This window comes from Boleophthalmus pectinirostris, unplaced genomic scaffold (assembly GCF_026225935.1).
Source record: "Boleophthalmus pectinirostris isolate CB_2022bp ecotype Guang Dong unplaced genomic scaffold, ASM2622593v1 HiC_scaffold_6, whole genome shotgun sequence".
NCBI classification, from domain to species: domain Eukaryota; kingdom Metazoa; phylum Chordata; class Actinopteri; order Gobiiformes; family Gobiidae; genus Boleophthalmus; species Boleophthalmus pectinirostris.
Genome location: NW_026571447.1, coordinates 17,089,774 through 17,107,732, shown reverse-complemented (window position 1 = coordinate 17,107,732; position 17,959 = coordinate 17,089,774).

The following is a 17,959-nucleotide window of genomic DNA, read 5'->3' as shown; positions in this document are numbered from 1 at the left end:
ATGTATAAAATGTACATCTGAATGTGTGGCCGAATTGACTTAAGTAACGGTATGGTGAGAACAGGTCTATATGTAAAATACATTTAAGTTCCAAGTACATCTCATTCCTTCTCTCTAAAGAAAACTTCTATATCCAGGCTTGAGACTTATGAGCATGTAATGAACACTTGGCTGCTACATAAGGAAGAATGAACAGCAGCTACCTGAGCCTACCCTTCACTATATAAAGCATGTTACAATTACTTTAACAGAAGCGTCTCTCAAAACATATGTTGGTATTATAGTTGCGTTCAGTGAGTGTGTAGAAGTGGGTTAAGTTGTGCGTTTGTGTGCGTCCGTTCCTGAGGTCCAGCAGACTCCAGAGAGGAATGTAGAGAACAGCTGTGGACATGACTGAAGGAATTTACACAGAAACTTAAGCCCACAGCAGAATCACACACTCACATACACATGCTAGGCCAGGGAGGGTCCAGTCTGTCAGAAGGAAGCTATAAACAACACTATCACCAACACTGCTATGATTATGAATAAGTTGTAATGGGTGAATCAGATCCTTGGGGACTTATACTTTTTAATCTCCCATATTTATTTTTGTTCTACATGGCTATTTTTTATGTAATGCAGGCCTCGTGGCTGAGTGGCTAGCACTACGCCTCACAGCAAGGAGGTTCCGCGTTTGACTCCCTGGTGTCAGGGTGGGTTTCCTGCGAGGAGGAAACTGCTCTGGACAGATTGCTACAGTGGCTTTGAAGGATCAGTCAAACATATTTCTCATAGATGGACAATAAAGTACCTTAACCTTAAAACAGACTAGAGTTTTCAACCATGTTATAGTTGTTTTTTCTTCCCTCTTACCCTCTCGAAGTTGTATTAGGACTGATTTGTGCAACTGCATTTGCTTTTTTCAAGATGCTATTGTCAATCAGCTTTTATTTTCCTCCTCTGGCATAAGCCCACTGCTCTAATTTTATTTCCTTATCTGGTGACATATGTAGGACTCGGCATTTTGGTACAAATGAAAGAAAAAACACAGCTCACTAGTGTTATTAACAGCTATCCATAGGAGGTGCCAACAGCTACGTGGTTCTTTATTGTGATGATGTTTACGGTGACAGTGGGCACCACAGTTTTCTTACACAGCAGTAAGCAGGCTTTCTTTCTTTAATCAAGTTGTTTTACATGAATGTTACATTATAAAATATGCAAATTATAATGATCCATGCGTGTCATAGATTATAACTATATAACAGACACAAGCACAACAGACTTTTTTTAAATACTGTTATCACCACAAAACTCTTTTAAAACAATTCCTTTTAGAGACATTATGCCTTCAAAATACATTCAATTACTCAGCTGTTTCAAATCTCCAAAAAAACACTACAAAAATAAAACTCCACAGCATTCTTACTATCTCTCTCACTATCCAACTTTTCTGGTCTACCGGGTCTGCCACATGCTTAAAGGTGTTATTGCTTTGAAAAAAGTGGAACAGGCAAACCAGTGACATTTCAATAAAGACAAGCGGGTGGCAGACCTCCCTGCAGAAAAGTTACACACTATATCTTTAAATAAAGTTTATAGTTGTTTGACCTAAGTCACACCATATTATGTCTAACAGAATAACAAGTGCAGATGTGAAGTCTATGAACTTAGCCAAATTCTGTACAGCAGACTAAACAATGAATTTTGTAGATTGGTATGATAGATTGTTGGATTAAAAGAGCACTTTAAAGATGCACTATCCAATATTCTGTCATCCTCTCAACTAAACTAAACACATCTGCATTAATGCATTCATTCGATCTGTCGTTGTGTCAAGATGATGCTTTTGGAAATAAAATAAAATACATTGATAAGGAATAATTCGCTCACATATTTTCAATAAGTAGTATATACAATCAGGAGGTGTTTGATTGGTTTTAAAAAGTAAAAGTTCATTTACCATCATTTCAGTGCTAAAGAGAGCAAAAACACCCATCATGTGCAAAGGCTGGTCTTGCGTCAACACACCAGAGCAGCAATGGCAGATATTCACCCTGGAGACATGCAAGAAGTTTCTGTACAACAACATATTTAAGTGACAATGTAATATACAGCCATAAATGAAAGTATGCAATAACGTTAAGCAATCTTTACTGGCAGTATGTGTGCCAAAGTATTTCAGTTATGCCTAACATGATCATAAAAAGCAAAATATATTCATTCCCAGAATATTTTAATAGATTAACAATATTAAAATAATTTGTGAGTACTTTAATAGTTTTTTAGATCTCTGTTGTATGCAGTAATTCCTTCAAATACATCTAGGGTTACGTAAGGTCCTCAGTAGTTTTAAGATTTGTTTAATTTAAAGTCAATTTTATGCACATTTAGACCTAGTTTGACCCTAGATTAGACCTTGAATAGACCTATTATAGATCTGGTTTACATCTGGTGGTACTTCTAAAGCCAATTTTCTACTTGATGTGAAAAGCTTTAGAAACACAGTACCATTGCTTATACATCTGTTATGTGTTGTCCTTGTTATTTGTGCATATACTGTACTGTGTACCAGAATTTTCTTATGATCACAGAGCCAGGACTTTTCCACGCAGTCTCTGGACTCAAGCTGACTCCTGAGCTATTCTTTTGTCTTTTTAGGACATGCCCAAACATGCTCTGAGTTCTGCGAGGGCAAAGCTTGGTTCCTGTTTGAAGAGGATTCAGAAAACTCTGCAGTCTTTCAAACATTAAACACTGAAAACAAGGACTGTGTTTCTTCACATATCCAAACATCAATAATACAGAGTTTGTGTGACTATAGCTTGCCACAGTTACACAACACAGGTAAGGTAAAGTGTCTTGCCCAAGGACACAACATACAAATTGAGGTAAAAGTCGAAAAGTAACTTACTGACTCATTTTCATTACATTACATAGCCTAAATTCAATAGCAATACTAACTGTTGTATCACTATCTACTTCTATTTTGAATGCGCACAGCCTGTCCTCTATGGGAAAACAGGCTATAATGATCCTGTAATGCTATTCTAAACATCCTACCACACAGAAACATAACTGTGACTGTGTGTAATCGGCACATCCTGGTACCATTAGTCCCGGGATGCTCAGGGTTAGGGCACTGTGGGCGGGTGGTTCCTGTCCTACCCCCCAAACGCACACAGATTTTCACAGGGCTAATTGAAACCCACTGCTGGTTTGGTGTTGAAAAGAGTATGCAAGTCCACCTGTTGTGTTGAGGAGTGAGCGTGAGCTAAAGGAGCAACTGAGGGCTCTGAGCTGAGAAGTTCTGTATAAGAGAGAGAGAGTGTGGAAAAGACAGAAGGGTGTGTTTTTATGAAGATTGAATTAATGTGCTGGTGCTGACAGAGAACTGGCAAAGTAATGATTTGTAGTTATAATTATTTAACAGTCATGTGGGATCCAGGCCAAGGTTTGAAATTAGTGAGTGTATGTTTCTAGTAACTAGTTTCATTCCTGGTGAGAAGAGACTCAAAAAGAAGAGTAGGAAAAATGGCACCAGTCAATACTGTAAACTCCACTTCAGATTTTATGAATGCACATTATAAGCTTCTAAGTACAGAGTCATTGTTATATAGGCTGCCTTTGCTTACTGACTTGAACAAAAATGTATCTAGTCCTATGTATAATTTTGATAGTGATTTAATAGTGACTTCAGTGACTTTAATTGATAGTATTCAGTAGGAATGTAAAAATAACCAAAATATTGTGATATTACTGTCAGAAGTTTCACAATAATATCGTGAGCTGTTGCAAATATATCAAATTATACATTCTTTTGCTTAAATGCATTGTTCTTTGGTAAGAACGGCTAATAAACACAGGGAACTACATATCCCATGATTCATTTCAGTGCAGACAACATGAAGAAATATGTTTTTTCCTTGAATTCTTGAGATTCTGACCGTAATAATTTGCACCCAAATCTTGTCAAGGTATTTCAAAAGCAAAAGAGTGTCCTGTCTACAATTATATTTGCCACTCCAAAATATCACAATAAATATCATACTGTGAGATGCATATTGTGATAATATTGTAAAGAGATATGGATATTATTACATCCCTAGTATTCAGCAATCTATTTGATTGTTTTGATCCCCAAACCAAAATTTGTCCCCGCAAAGTGAGAAACAACTCTTCCCTGAATTCTATGACCATATGTGATGATGTGTGAATATTTGTTGTGTGTTTTCCCATACCTAAACAACATAAGAAAGCATAGACCATCAGTGTGCGCATACCAATGGAAACCAATGGAAAAAATGCGGATTGAAACACACACTGTGACATTTTAACAATAGATGCCCATTACAGTCTCTTAAAGTGGACATTTACTGACATTTGCCATCAGCTCTTTCCTCCTCTTTCTCCATTGTGCTGTGTGCGTGTGGGTAAAATGTATGTGTGTTGAAGGAGCAGCTTGTGTTGAGAAAGCAGCCATTCTCTGTGTGGATACAGCGTCCATTCTTTGCACATAGGACCATTTCATCATATCCTCACTCAGCACTAGTTAATGCTCTGGGAAGTACCCCACACCCCAGCCCCTATTCCCGCACCCAATCCACTGTCCTCCACCCACCAGCACCGCAGTGGGGAGAAGAATTGTTTTTACTCAAGAGCACACAGATAAAAAGTTTTATCCCTCTCTAAGTGAATATTCATGGCAGTATTTACAATCAATGTTGAATGTGGTATGTGATGTAAATAGATGGCTAATTTTGACATCTTATCCCATTAGAGGTTTCTAATTAGATTATGAGTAGAACTGATTCTTTTTCATTATGGGCTGTAGTTGGGATGCTAGCCCAAAGAGATTCATAGAGATTCAGGTCAGTCCAACCCAATATGACAATACCACTTTTCATATTTTTTCTTTCATTTAACCAATAGAAAGTTACAAAAGAAGAGTTTGAAAACAATAAAATTTAGCAAGGAACAAAAAAGAAGGAACGGGAAACCGCAAAGACAACCTCAATGAAGCAGAGATCCACTCGCATGGACAGACAGGCAGTAGATATGTCCAGGACTGATACATTCCTATTTACAGATAGGCATAGAGTCTATAGAGCCAGAGTCCAAAACAGAGGAATCCAGGGTGGGAGATTCACCATGAACATGTAGTTTCTGGAAAGTTGAAATTGCAAAGTTAGCAGTTTAATAATGCAACAAAAGAAAAAAAAAAAATCTGTGAGTACAAAAGTTACAGGTCTCATCAGGCATATCAAAAAGCCTCTAAAAGCTAAGGCAACAGTAATGTAACAATTAAACAATATTCAAATGTATTATACCATTTCTATTGATTATATACCCTTTGACTTATCTGAACAGTTAGAGATTCCACTCCATGTGTCCGTTCTCTGAAATATCCAGTTCTTTCAATGCACTGCAAATTCTATTAACCTTGTCATAGATTTACAATTCTGCTTCAGTAGCTCCATCTGTGCCTATAACTTATCTGACAATGATCCTCCAACATCCTCACTAAGACATCAGAAAGAGGGGACAGGAAAGAGTGAAGTCTCCCCAGACAGAGTGAGGTATGTGGGGCTGCAGTGTCACCGTCACAATGCATGGATGATGGATGGTCCAAGAGTCACACAGGAAGAGAAAAACTGTCCATCAGGGTTAGTCCTATCAGGGGAACCACCCTTTGTACACGGCCCTGTCTACTTCATACCAAACTGTGGAAATAGTTAAGGAAGGACACAGAGGTCCAAGGTTGTCATATATGTGAATGGGAAACTCCAGATTTACGTAACACCTCTGCATGTTTATCTGAAGGATCTGATCCTAGTTTTATATCACAATGGGAACAATACAGGTGAATTGGTGAGCTTGAAAGGCAATTTTAACATTGTTATTATTTCGTAATAAAACTAATATGTAAAGAATATTTTACATGTGAGTTGTTGTAGACGCAGTAGTACATGTAGTTGTAAAAGAGGTAGCATAGCTCACCAGTGGTGTAATGGTGTATGTGGTTGACTACCTTGGTGTTGTGGGCTTGTCTCCCAGCCACAACAGAATGTCTCTTGCCTCTCTCCCCATTTTGTGCTACAACTACCTTGTCTGTCCAAAAAACCTTTTAAAAATAATTTAAAATCATTATGATAAAGGCATTGGCATTCTATTATTAAAAGGTCTGAGTTACAAAGTTCTTAAAAATGGACACAGACTGAGTCACCATTAGTCATATTGTGCTTGAGATAATTTTCCCATAAACAGGTCAAACTCTTTACTGTCAAAATTGTGAGATTAACAGAGACCTTTATTATTTTTTCAACACTGAAAGAAGCATGCCATTTAGAATAATCTGTGTTTCTTCTTCCAGATATCTGCAGATACGTGACTGTTGGAAAACTGTGCAAAACATGTTTGTGCATTTGTGGTCACTTCCCAGCACTAAAGGTTTGTCTAGACATTTTTCTTCTTAATTTTTTTTGCAAGACATGAAACATGAGATTAGAGACACGACATTGCAAACAGGAAGTGAAAGACAGACAACATTTAAGTACAAACTCATAAACCATCAGACAGATCTTTTCCCAGAACTTAGGATACAATAGTCACTCAAAAATTGAAAAGTTGCAATGATCACTACAGTAACCAGTTTCCCATTCTCACTCATAGTAAATGAAACAGTTTTTTTTTTTATTCAGCATGCTTGTGAACTGATAAAAGAAATATTATCCAACTGTAACTGTTCATGTAGTCTAGCATTTCCGGCACATTGGGGTCTGTGTTTGTTCCTGACATGTAAGACTTCCTTTTTGCCCCTAATTGTTGTTTTAGAGTGAGTCCATCAAACCCTTCAGAGGAAGATGCAGTGATCCAGGATTAGAGCTGAGGCGCTAGTGTGGAGACAGCTGCACCTCTGAAGTTAAGGGGGAATTTTGTACTAGAAACATAGTAGAGATTAGAAGGTGTATTTTTCATAATTGATCAATAATGTATACATAATATATAGTATATATCAAATAATAATATATAAATAAAAAGCAAACCTGTCTCCTCATTATATAACAATGCATTGTATTATTATGCATTATGCATTATGCATTATGCATTATGTACTGGATTGTATTCATATAGCACTTTCCAAGACACACAAAGCACTTGACATTGCTCTGTTCATTCACTCCAAGCTCGGCTATGGTAAGCTTCTATTGCAGCCCCTGCTGCTCTGGGGTAGACTGACAAAAGGCTGCCAGTTTGCACCACTCGCCCCTCCGAGCACCAGCAAACACAGCACACACAACATTTGTACCAGGCAATGTGGGTGATGATCTTATCACAGTCTAAGGCTAAGTTTATCAAACATCATTCACACTTGATTGTCTATGTTTGTTTCTTTGGGTGGAACTGAATGTTGGCTTAAGGAAAGATATAAATAGATGCACATTGGATTACTATAATTACCTATTACTGTTTAACAGATCTGAAATGCAGGCTCTTAATCAAGAAGTGCAAATTAGATGTCTGCACTTTTGTTTGCAAAATTAACGTGGTCATTATTTTGCCAAACCTTGACAATGGGTGCTTTGCAACCAACTATATTTAAAAATATGTTATTATTACACATTCTGTTTGTAAGGTGAAATCTTGTCCATTTTAACAGCAGTCATATTTCCCTTCCACAAATTGTAGAATATTTTGTGATAAGAATGATGGTAAAAGCACAAATCCTTTTCAGAAGTACCTCACGGGTATTCACACAAATGTCTCTGATAATCCCTTAAAGCTGTTCTCTATAAGGGACCATTTGTTTTGGCCCACTGGTTATTAGCTCAGGATGATTCATAGCAGTGTGTGTCAGGTGGTTATCTGTGTAAATTATTGCAGTGAGAGGAGTGAATCTGAAAACAAACTATAGAGATAAGATAAGTGAGTTTCTGTGACTACATGCCACAGTGTCTATGGACAACAAGTAGAGAGGACCTAATGTGATGTAACTCTTGTAATATTAGACAAAAAAATATTCTCAAACTCTGCTCTGTTTCCTAGTGGGGAGTCTAGTTTACCTGGAATGTGCCACAGTGTGACAGTGAACCCATTTTCCATTAACATCAATATCCCTAATCCAATCTATGTCATTAGGTAGTGGACCATATCTCAGTTACATAATGCCCTTGTGAATGTGCATGCCATTGGTGCATGTGTTTTCCTCTGGGTCCTTCTGTTACCCCCATCAGTCTATATCATGGACAGTGGGCTGCACGTCCACATATGTGGACATGTATCTATAGATACTCTTGGCCATGATCCCATCTTAAAATCCTGAGAAGTATTCAGGACTACTCCTAAAAGCTTGCCCTGAGATGCTGAAGGATTGTCCAAAATCAATTCTATAGCAGCCTTGACAGTGTAAAGTAAGAGTAAAGTGTGTTACAATGGTTTGTAGAAATTTTTCTTAAATGAGCATTGTGTAACTTTTCTGATGGAGGTTCTGTCATATACTTTTCTCCATGGAGATGTTATTGCTTTATCTGGAATGTTTCACAGTATGCTATCTTTTATCTTCATGGAGACCAAACCAAACCAAGTTACAGGTCAGATCTGTGGAGAGGCAACCCTGCTCAGAGTTTTTCTCAGTATTTTTAAGCTAAAACCACTAGTAACTGAAGAAATATAAAGTAGACTGACCGCTAACTAAAAAATGTACACAGTGCACCTTTAACATATAGAACATATTTATAGTATTTACAAATTTGATACAAGTTACAATCAAAATGTGTAAAAGGTGAACATCTTAACATAGAAACTCATTGGCATCCCTGCCCAGAGAATTTAAATTTCAATTTGAGTAATGGTTAGAAAACCTTTTATTGTTTTTGTTACATATGTTTTTCAACATCCAACTTAGCGATATTAACATACTGTCAACTCTTTGTTTGTGCCTTCTTGGTTCACCCTGTCCAACTTTTAGAAGATCAACGGAATTTCTGGATCACTTGGGACATGTACTTCTGGTAAAAAGCCTTTTGGAAATTCCCAAACAAAATCGAGACCCCAGTGACTCTTGCCTAACATTAAAAACAACACTTACAACCATATCCCCATTATCTTTGCTATTGTTTCATACTGTCATTTTGGTTGCGGCCTATCACAAAGAGAATGGGCTTTTCTGCATAATCTCCCTCAGCTTCCTGCGCTTCCTTCTCTAATTCATCACTTATCTGGCTTTTCCTGGCTCGGATACAGGAAAGACGGACGTAAGCACAAGGCGTTGTTGGGAAACTGGAGCAGAGGGCAGGGCAAATCATTTGAAGATCACCCTGCCAAAGACTGCAGCCTTACGAACAAGCAGGCATGAGATGTGGATGTGAAGAACAGTTATGGTTATGTTTAATGGGTTGGAATGACTTGAAAAATGTTGAACTTGTCAAAGTAGTTTATTGTCAAGTGAAGATTGACAACTTAAAGGAGACATGAAAAATCAACTTATGAGTTTTTAACAGTTTTTTTTTTTGGTGTTCCGTCATCATGGTCTAAGTTCTTTTGATTGATTAATGCATGTTTGAGGCACAAGCATTCAGTAAAATAACTTAACTTACCTCCTCTGCCCACCCGCAGCCCTATACTTTGTTGCACCATCCGACCGATGACCGATGCATACTGTTGTTGTGCTTTTGGGCAAAACATTTAACCTTCATTGCCTGTACGTCAGTGATTGAAGACAGATCATGTGAAAAAAAAGATGTTCTGCTATATGATGAACTATACTTTACCTCCACAACAGTACAGATAATGTAATTCTTCTGGTCCAGTATTATTCACATGCTGGGTATGTGAGGTGTAACTCGGAGCAGATGTGAGGCTGACCTTTGACTCTTGGATTACAGTAAGGTGGACGATTGAAAAATGAAAAACACTCCCTTGTCTCAAAATGAGCTCCACCAAACCCACTGTCCACCGTTTGAGTCATATGAAACTGCAAGTTCACTTTCACCTCTTCGCCTCAGCTGGACCTGCTCTGTCACTGTAAGAATTTGGTGTTTTGCAATAGAGTTGAAATTCTTGTATGATATGGTAATCATCATCAAACATCGAGCTTTGCGCTGCAGACAAAGACGCTAAGCAAAGAAAAACATGCATTAATTCATTTGTTGTGTTAGGGGTGCACTATGCAATATTTCTCCATGGAGATGTTAATGTTTTCCCTGGAATGTTCCACAGGAGGGCATTAAACATATTTATCTACTTTGATTTGAAAATAAAAATAGAGTGGGAGATTTGCATTTCCACAGATTTGACTTGTAACTTGGCCTTGCTTTTAGATTTAATGCCGTACTTTGGAATATTCTTAGCAAAACACTTAAAAAAAAGACAAGCAGGTGGTGGACTTTTAAAGGAGGGTGATGTGTCTTGCCCAAGGACACAGCGGCAATGACAGTAATGATATCATACATTCAGCTACATGTGCCTGTGTTTGTTTGCATGTATTTGGGTTGGTATCTGACATAACTTGGCTTTATTACCAAACTGTGAGTGTGTAAACATTAGACTGTGCTGGACATGTGTGTTGTTCACTGCTCTACTTTGAGTCTCTGGTGTCTTAATGCTGCTGTAGCGTGGAGTGGACTGCGATGATGGTGATTTATGGAGGCGGGAGCATATGATTTAATTTAAAGCTTGTGAAAGTGTTGACAAATGGAGGCAGTAAAAATAACCCAGATGCAGATGACTTGCTCAAACACTGCCTGTAGCATGTGAGGAGTGTTTGGTTCAGATTGGGACAAAAGACACAGTGTTGAGAGGAAATTATTCATTAATCAGTGCTGTCACTTCTCTTTGAAAGTGTTTTTGAGAATTTATTCATCCTTTTCGTCTGGGATGATCTCAGTACGCAGGAACTGATGTTGGGAAGTAACTAAATACATGTACCGTAAATATATAATTTAGATTCTGGTGCTCTAACTCTTTCATTTGGTGGTATTAACATCAAAGGAATACATGGTAGTACATCATCAAGCAATTTCGAGTTTAATCAGCATGACATTTATGAGAAAAAGCTTTCTTTTATAATTCTACTACAGGTATTGCGTATTCTGTAACAAAATACGTTTTCAATTTTCAGTATTCTTCCAACGCTGCTGGTTTCCCAAAAGTTGGATTACGTAAATTCAGTTACATAAGTGAAATATTAAATTATTAAAGTTTGGTCAATCCATTGATCCATTTTCATTTTTTTCCTGTGTAATATTTCAAAGTGTTTTCATGTGTCTCTATTTCTTAGAGGATCAGTTGTAACTTTTTTTTTTTTAACTCAAGTTTAGACACAGCTGTTAACTGAATTTTGAATCTCATTTTCAAATAAATTTCTGAACTGTGAAAGATTTTGCGTAATGTCTCATATAGAATACAATTGGTAAGAGGAACTTTGTTTTTACGATAATCTGCTTTAAACATCAGTTTGCTGTTATTAAGGCCCACAGTTCTCATGGCACTATAAAACACAATATTTCAGACATAATGCGTCATATAAAAGTGTAGCATTTTTTAAGAGTGAATATGTTGGAGAAGGTTAGAATGGAGGTTAGTGTGTACAAGAGCTGGGCTTGTAAAGTGTTTCCTCTCATTTCTCATGCACTCAGGCTGGACAGGGCTGAGCTGCTAAAGCCATCTCCACCAAATCAAACTGCAGGACATCTGCTGTAGCGTTCAGCAAAAGTGAAAATCAAGACTTGTTTTGATCTGAGTGAAAGAAGAAACCAGGTGCTTCAAAAGGACGACAGAGGAGGGACTAATGCCTGCTGTATGTTTACATGCTATTACAAAATTACCCGATCCATTACAAAACTACCTGACAGGGACATTTGTGGATTAATAAGGTTTGTTCAAGTATAAGTACTACTTTTTCCAAAATACAATGGAGTGATCCAGACAGATTTGTGTTAATCAATTATTATTGAGATGTGGGTCCCTGATAGAAAATAGAAAAATAGTGTATACTTTAATTTAAAGATTGTACCTGAAGGGTTTGCCTATGTTCTCTCATGACAAACATCTAGACCCAAATACATGATACATGGGAATACTTATTTGCTATGGGTTTATTGCCTGAGCAAATCAACGAGTGAAGCACTAAATTCTATTAATCTGAAGTATATGAAGTATATAAATCTCATTTTGTTTGTAAATGACAGGTGACCAGTGAGCTCCTCATTTCACATGCGTGACTGAAAAAAACAAATCTGAGCACATGATCAGGCTTGGTCAGGCTTGAGATGCAGCGGAGGGCGTGGGGACCAAACTGATATGAATCTGTATAAAAATACAGAGAGATATCATTCTGGATTTTCCAGGCAACTGTCTTTGATGATTCTATGGGTTTGAATAGAGTACTTAGTTAAATCATATTCAACAGAGTGTTTGTATGAATTAATATGGGGATGACAACATTATGTAAATAGTGGCCATACTATACACTCATCTCTAATACATGAGAAATCTTGTGTATAGAATGTACAGAGAGAACCAGCCTGGATCCTAGACAAACACTAGTACTTATTATAAAGTTGTCATAACAACCATAAATTCTGACCAAGATGATAAAGAAGATTTGCACCACTGAGAATTCATAATGACCTAATGACAGGAGCTTTGGAACATACATCTGATCCTTTCTGTTATCAGAACACCATACATACACCATAATATACTGTATATATTGTATTTGATTGCACACTTGAAAATGATTTGGAATTTCTGACTCTATGGTCAATTTACCCAGCCCTGATATGGGCCCCAGTCTCTGTGAATTGAGTGCTATGGGGTAAACAGGCCCATATAAAGGACTGTAGTCTGGGATTTATGACACGCGCCTGTATTTAGACATAAACACTACACATATAACTCAGATCACATGTGCCTGTATCTGACTCAGGGCTGGTGTTTTATTTGAGATATTTATTACAGTCTGTTCAGCTGCAGGGCCAACAATATCACTGCTATATCACTGTTAACTAGAGGCACTAAGGTCTCTGCATTAAATCAACACTATTTCTGAGGATTCTGATATTTTTATGAAGTCATATTTTACACATTATTAATTTAGGTGGTTCTTTGTTCTTATTGCCTTCAGTACATGTATAATAACAACATTTGCTGCTGTTTTTGAATAGAATTGATGGCAGCACTTAAAGCAAATACAGTAAATAAATACAATTCATAATGAGCAAAGTGTTTCTTAAAGGGACCATTGTGCTATGTTCTCATCTATGTTATAATGTTGTTTTCTCACCAAAAACATACCTGGAGTTGTGTTTTGTTTTATTCACACATGTTTAACAAATCGTGCATATTTAGGTTGTGCTCTTCTCTCAAACAGAAAACACTCTGTTCCACCCTGTGATGCCATGTTGTAATGCTGGAGTACTCCACTGTGTTTTAAAGTCCATACATCTTCATGAGAATCATTTGGATCATTTCCCATTTCTACTAAACAAAAGGTAAGAGGTTGCTGCTAACTTTCAAAACTACTGCTTCATGACATCTCAAGGTGGAACAAATCAGCTTTGGAGATGTAGACAGACCAATAACAAAGGGTTAATCAAACGTGTGCATGAATGAAACAAAGCACAGCTCTGTGTATGTGATGACATGGTATTACAACATTCAAACATGGTGTAAAGTTCACAAGTCTTTAATCAATCAGAGCCTTTAAGAAATATTCAGATTTATTAAAAGGTTAAGGTTAGGGCATTAAGCCTGAATTATTCTTAATATTTGTTCATTAGAAATAATAATAGAAATGATTTTAAAGGCTAATTCAGGTGCTCGTATTCTAAAGTGCCACATGCCACAGTGTACATTGTGGAGAATATTCACCAGCATGTACTGTGTGGATCACTGCTCTAGACAGAGTCCACTTGTTGTTTGAAGAATGGGTCAAATGTACGAATAATTTCCCAACATAGATTTAAAAGTCCCAAGAACTTTTTTAGAAGATAAATGTTTTCAGCAAATGATAAAAATGGATAAATGTTGGCACAAACAAAAAGTTGGCAGATTTATGTCAAAGATGTTTAGAATAACCCCTGCTTTAAGGCCACTGTTGTCACTGCAGTGGGTGGGCTCTTGGGGACCTATCTCCAGATTGTGACCACAAACTTAGACAGGACTGCTTAGCTGGAGGATACATCTGCTGTTGTGTTGGGTTTCAGATTACTTCACAACATTTATAGGTCAAAAGTATTTCTAGAGCTCATATTACGTTCTTTTCTGATTTACTTTATAATGTTTAATCACAAATGTAGCCGGATACAACCTAGCCGGATACAACCTACATATTCAGTTCTTAGTCCTTCTGAAACAGAAAACACTCTGCTCCACCTTGTGATGTCATGTGATAATAAAGGAAGTGCTCCACTGTGTTTTTAACCTCCATTCATCTTCATTAGAATCATTTGGATAATTTCAGCCATGGAATTTCCTCTATCTACTAAACAAAAGGTAAAAAGGAAGCTGCTAACTTGAAACTTATCACGTCATGACATTACAGGTCAAACAGAACATTTCTGAGTTTTGGAGCTGTAGACAAAGACAAAGCTCATAAGAACATATTTTGCATAATATAGGACCTTTATTACAGATACAGGAAGCTAAAATTAATATTGTAAAATGCTGTTTTAGGTTGTAATGAAGTGGGTCTATAGTTACTAAAATAAATGATCAGGGTCCACATTTCTGAATGTACCTTTTGGATATTTCATGCCAACAAATGAATAGTGAACTGGAAAAATTGGCTTTTGTCCCCCTCCTGGGAGTATGACATCACATGCATCCTAAAATCTGAAAACCACCACATTTCCAAATTCGCCTTGACTTGGCTTGCCTGTATGTAGCTTTCATGTTTTTCCATTTTATAAAAAAAAAATCTTAAAGAAACCAAGAAGGGAATTAACAGATGTAGTGAAAGAAGACTTAAAGGTGCACTACTTTCCTCCATTGGGATTGCTGTGACGTGAATGTTTCACAATTATGGTATTAAATTTATCTAGCATGTATTTCATTACAAATGTCTTTCTTGGCCCAAAATACCTTGTATTAAACATATATTCTCTGTGTGAGCAGGCTCAACTCTCCACAGATTTTACCTGTAACTTGGCCTGGTGGAGACCCCTGCTATTCCCAACAGAGATTGATAAGTTTAATGCCATACTGATGAACATCAAAGCAAAACAATAACATCTCCATGGAGACAAGGAGATTGAGGGTCCTCAACCAGAAAAGTTACATATTGCACCTTTCAAGTAGATCTAACCCGATTTTTCAATGCTATTAAGCATGTTACAGTTTTGTTTTGTTTTGTTTTGTTTTGTTTTTCTTTGTTTTTTTTTTTTTTCCTTTTTTTGCAATGATGACCCCAAAAGCAGAGAAGGAGGCAGGTAAGTGTTAAGGGTTTATTTACAGGGTTGCAGTCTGAGGTGACGGAAGCTGACTGAAGTCAGGCTGGTCTGATAATTGTAGCAGTGGCACAGACTGGATGATCTGAACACAGGATAAGAGTTAAGTAATAGCACTGGTAAAAAAATAAAATAAAATTAAATAAAATACACTTCAGAGAGCAGAGTACTACTGCATGAGACAAAATTATCTGGCAGTGAAGAAAAGGCAGGCTGGGGTTTTATACTAGATTTGATCCAGGATGAGCTGCAGGTGGAAGATCCAGCCACACCCCCATCACACACCAGCTCTGCAGAAAAAGGAAACACAAGGGGAGGGAGAACAAACATTATCACCAAAAACAGTTTCCCTTCATCATTTACTCACCTGAATTTGTATTTGGACTGATTCATGCACGTTTGAGCAATCTTTATTATATAATATAAATGAATAAATGAAAAATAGCATAAGGTGCTTTGTTATGATGACATTTTTTGCAACATCAACTCCCACAGGGCACCACAGTTTTCTAACGCAGAAATCAGTAGACTTGTTTCTTTTACTATTTTATATCAATATTATGACTTAAAATGTCCAAATTATAAGATTATAATCCACGAGTTTCATAGATTATAGCTATATAGCAAACATCATAGGTCGTCTTTAAGTAGTGGAATGATTTATGTTAGGGGAAAAAAAACAACTCCATTTTACAAATGAAGTGGAAAAAAATTTCAGTGTTGGCACCAAACTTACAATGTATCTCTAACGGGAAATGAAAACAGTGAAAGGGAAATAAGAGAACTCTGAAAATTTAGAATAAGCTTTGCGGTTATGATGCCTGGAAGTCAGCAACCAACAAAACAGGAAAACATTTGAATTATTATTTTTTTGCTCACATTTTGACTGCTCCAGCTGCTGCCTTCTACTGCCATAAGGAAAGGCCCATCCCAAGCACAGGAAGTAGAGATTTCTTTCCTCTCAGTTCGGAGCACGTAGTGACCAACCGCGGAAACTGTTTATTTTGGGAGAGAAAACTGCTCCTAATGAAAAGCAGAGATGGGCGTTTTAGAAAGACTTTTTCTCTCAAAACAAATGAACGGGTGCTACCTGATCCACGCCACCTGATGCGCTTACTTAATAATGCCGCCATATTGGATTTTTCTGTTTATTTCTTAGCCCACCTTTGAGTAATGAGACATGTCATTATGAGCAAGACTTATAAATTTTCCTACATGCCAAACAGGAAATCATATTTGGTTTTACTTGCTTCAGTTAGTCAGCGATTTCAGTTAAACGTTGACATATTCTTCCATTGTGCTTGTTGTTTCAGTGTGGGTAATAGTTGAGCATGCCAAAAAGTCAAATTATACGCTTAATTATACGTACAGGCCATATGTTTCTGGGTTGTTTTAAAGACATTTTTGGGAAAGTGCTTTGTCATGGGTTGTAAATTGCCTGTGAATTCTGGTGTAGATGTATAAAGCGCAGACCAAACTGGACTTACTGGTGGTGATGACAATGATAAATATCTGACTGACTGCTAGACTCTGGTGGCAGTGTTTTTCATACTGCGTCTAGACTGTGCTCACATGTTTCACAAACATAAACATGGTGATAAATCAGATAAATAAAAGAGGAACACAGGCAGACTGCACAGGGTGAGTTAGCTGTGTGTTGACATAGTGTGAAATGGATGGAACATGACTTTTCAAGATGTGCAGCTGAGTAGGAATACAAATGCTTATCATGGATTCAGATTTGTTTTAGGTTTTTTTGTGTTTTAGCTTTCTACCATGTTATAATATTGTTCCCTCATCAAAAACAAACTTAAAGAGGTTTAAGATGTAATCCATGCATGTTAGAGCAGTGGTCCTCAACCTTTTTAGCTCCTCCGACCGGTTTTACGTATGACAATATTTCGAGGACCGGGGGCTATGGCGGCATGGCATGGTTTAGACCTGGTTTAGTCCTGGTTTAGCCCTTTTTAGTCCAGTCCTGTTTTAATCCTGTTTTAGTCCTGGTTTTAGACCTAAGCTAAAGATGTTAATCTTATGTACCATAACTTCTTGGGTTCTTTTTAAAGACAATACAGTAAAGTGTATTTACTTTGTTGACATGTTTCGGCTGCTAGCTGCAATCCATCTTCAGAACTGTCACCGGTGTTGGTGGTGACGTGTCGTATATCAGCTGTTGTATTTCCTGTAGGCGTGGTCAGCCTGATGGACCTGGCAGGTCACTCAGACTGACCACGCCTCCCGTCACCCAATGTTCTCTGGAGGATGGTGTCTCAGGTGTGTGAAAGGAGGAACGCTCCATCATCACGGTTAATTTTGTCCGTGCCTCATTTCCTGATTTCAATGCCCTCCCTGATCCAGCATTTGAACTTGTTGTTTTCTGATCCAATGACCCGAGCCCCGTCCCAATCCATACTGTGGTTATTTCTTTTACAGTATTCTGTATTGGATCAGTGATGACGGAGCGTTCCTCCTTTCACACACCTGGGACACCCTCATCTAGATAACATTGGGCGATGGGAGGTGTGGTC